Source organism: Leucopleurus acutus, assembly GCF_964270905.1.
Source record: "Leucopleurus acutus genome assembly, chromosome: 2".
Lineage (NCBI taxonomy): Eukaryota > Metazoa > Chordata > Mammalia > Artiodactyla > Delphinidae > Leucopleurus > Leucopleurus acutus.
Window position 1 is genome coordinate 77,379,545 of NC_139143.1, and position 2,822 is coordinate 77,382,366.

Below are 2,822 nucleotides of genomic sequence, written 5' to 3' on the forward strand. Positions count from 1 at the left end.
ATGCGGGCCTCCCAGCACCGACATGCCATGATGATATGGTGGCCAGATGAAAAGTGCAGTTTAAGTGGACCTGGGTTCAACTTGCAGTCACCTCTTCCTTACTCGTGGTCCTTCTGGACAAGTCAGCTCACCTTTCTGAGTCTGGTTTCCACACATTCACATGAAGGCAATGGCATTACCCACCTCTCAGGGAGGATAGGATGACGTGGTACGCGGAAACCCAGCACAAGGGCTGAGGTGGGGAAGTCTGCGGCACGTGGGGACACAGAGGGGCAGCAGCTTACACTGGGGCTGTGGGCGTCTGGAAGGGCTTCTCAGAGAAAGTGACATCTAAGGCGAGGCTTGAAGGAAGGGTAGAGATCGACCAAGTGGAGCGGGGAGGGGAAGAGTGCTTCATGGCAGAGACCCCATTGTTTGCCAAGAACTGTTGGTAAGAGAAGGCATGGCCTGTTCAAGCACTGGGAGAAGCTTAGTGTAGCTGGCGGGCAGAGGCTGTGTGTGAGGGTGGGTGGAGGACCGAGAATGCTGGTGCTGGAGAGGCCAGCTTATTACATACTCGGTCCCACCTGTCATTCTAGGGGCTTACGAGTTGGGATCCCTCCACTTCGCCTCCATCTTTCTTTTCCTACTTTTCTTTCTCCCAAGCTCAGTCCTCTTGTCTTTGGTCATGTGGGCTCCAGGAAGCACTGGGCTTCCCAGGAGGACCTGGTCAGTCCAGGGAGACGCTCTAGCCACAGTTGCCCGACTCTGGACCAGTTTGGGGTCCAGGTCTGGAGTTTTCCGCCTCTCTCCTTTCCCATGATGAAAGATGGATCTGCCTCCTGCAGAAGGCTCTGGGTTTCTGGCATTGAGGCTCCGTGCTAAGCACTGAGTAACCACGGTGGGCCCTCCCCCACCTGGCCCCTCATGAGAGAGAGACACGAGAGTGTTGATGGCAGTGGGCTGAGGGCAGTGTGGAGTGAGAACTGAGGGAAACTAGAGAGAAGACAGCTCTTCAGCCTGGAGTAAAGGCGGATGGAGAGACCGAGTCAGTGCACGCAGCTGTCTGAAGGTTGACGCTTTAATGGGAAGCTCGGAGGAAGGACTTCCCAAGGATGAAGCAGGTCACGTACCAAAAAGGGAGACTGAGGGAGGGAAAAGAAATGTACAATATCAATCCTATGGGCTCTTTTAAGCCAAGAAATACTTAGACAAAGCTCTATACTAGGCACTGAGGAGGTCACAAAGATGAACAAAACACAGGCTAGGAAGCAGTTCAGAAATGATTCTCCTGATTGACAGGAGAATCATTGACAGGAGGGGGTAACTCTCCTGCCTCCCCGCCACCTACACTGCCTCTTGGACCCTCCACCGACTAGGTCCAAGGCCTCCCTCATCACAGCCCCACAGCTTCTAAGATCACAGACGAGAAAAGGCATAGAGAAGGGGGCTTCAGCCAGGAGGTAGGTCAGCCTTCCTCTCTTCTCTCAGGTTGGGAGCCCCACTGGTTCCAGGACCCTAAGGAACCGGTCCCATCAGGTTGGCCTCTCTCTGGTTTCTCAGATTCTGGTGGCAGATCTGGTGACAGCTCAGTGGCTCCCTGGCCTCCACCCCAAAAACCTTATCTTCTGGGGCCTGGCCATCCTGGGCTCTTTAAAAAATTAATTTTTTTTTATCATTTCTTAGTGAGTTATTCTCTTAAGGCTCCATCAGCAGGTGGAATGGAAGACCCCTCCCACCCTGATGCCTTGGGTAACCAAAGCATTATCCTCCTTCAGTGCCTGCTCTGTCTGGAGGACCCGCACATCAATGCCTTGTTTCCTGAGGTACTCCACAGTTGATGAGGGTACCTTCGAGGCCTCACTCATCCCCTGGCCAATAACAAGGGTCAGCACGCCTTTCTCGACAACTTCCTGCACATCTGCAGGCTGCACACCAGGAGAACGCTCAGTTCTTGTTTCTCTCCAGTCCCAAGCCTGACTTCCCCCTGGCCACGCTTTGCAGTCCTTACAGATTTTAGTAGAGCCTGGTACTTTCATTTGCCCCCTTTGAGAGGGAAACAGTTTCAGGGGAAGAAGGAACTTAACGGAACGCCAATGCCCTCTCTTTTCAGAGTTACGATCCCAAACCTCTCCGTGTTTTACCCCTCATCCCGGGCTTTGAGCAGCCTGCCAGCTGGCTGGAGCCACCAAGGGGAAGCAGGAGGGCAAGGGGCCAAAGAGCATGATGTAGGAACTGAGTTCTGTGTGTCATCCCTCGCTAAACACCTTTCCTACCTCTCGGCATGTTGAATGGGTTTTGGAGGGAGCTTCACCTTGGGAATTATGATGGAATTATAGGGAGGTAGGATGAAGGAGGTGGGCTGGAAGCCTCCTCCAATCCCAGGGCTGTAGTAAGTCCTACCGCATGAATCACTGTTACCCTGGAGAAAGGACAAATAAGGCAGGAGGTAGCTGGAGCATCACCGAGCCCACGTGGGTGTGGAGAGGCAGCACGAGTGAAGGTCCACGGGACTTGGAGACAGAGGGTCCGGCTTTTCCATTAAATAAACATCAGCAAGTTACTTTACCTCTCGGAGCCTTGGTTTCTCTAATTTGCTAGGTATTTTTCTTTCATCTGCAAAGTAGGCTAATAATAATATCTTATATTTGCATACAGGCCTTACAGATTTCACATACTTTTATCTCCTGTAATCCCAACCAAACAATGGAAGGTTTTATTGCCTCCTTAGGTGAGGAAACTGAGCCCTAGAGAGATGAAGAGATTGACTGAAGTTCCCATAGCAAGTAGATGGCACAGATCTGGATGGCAAATAGTGGGAAAGAAGGATAGATAGGGAACTT

At 52.0% G+C, this 2,822-nt stretch overlaps 1 pseudogene across 1 annotated transcript; it reads right to left on the bottom strand.

The window, feature by feature from the left end:
• Positions 1 to 1,688: 1,688 nt before the first annotated feature.
• LOC309974111 (mth938 domain-containing protein-like) lies at positions 1,689 to 2,265 on the bottom strand (annotated as a pseudogene). The gene is made up of 2 exons: positions 2,256 to 2,265; positions 1,689 to 2,060 (listed from the first exon to the last, which is right to left on the bottom strand). The product of its transcript is annotated as a mth938 domain-containing protein-like (transcript).
• Positions 2,266 to 2,822: the final 557 nt, after the last annotated feature.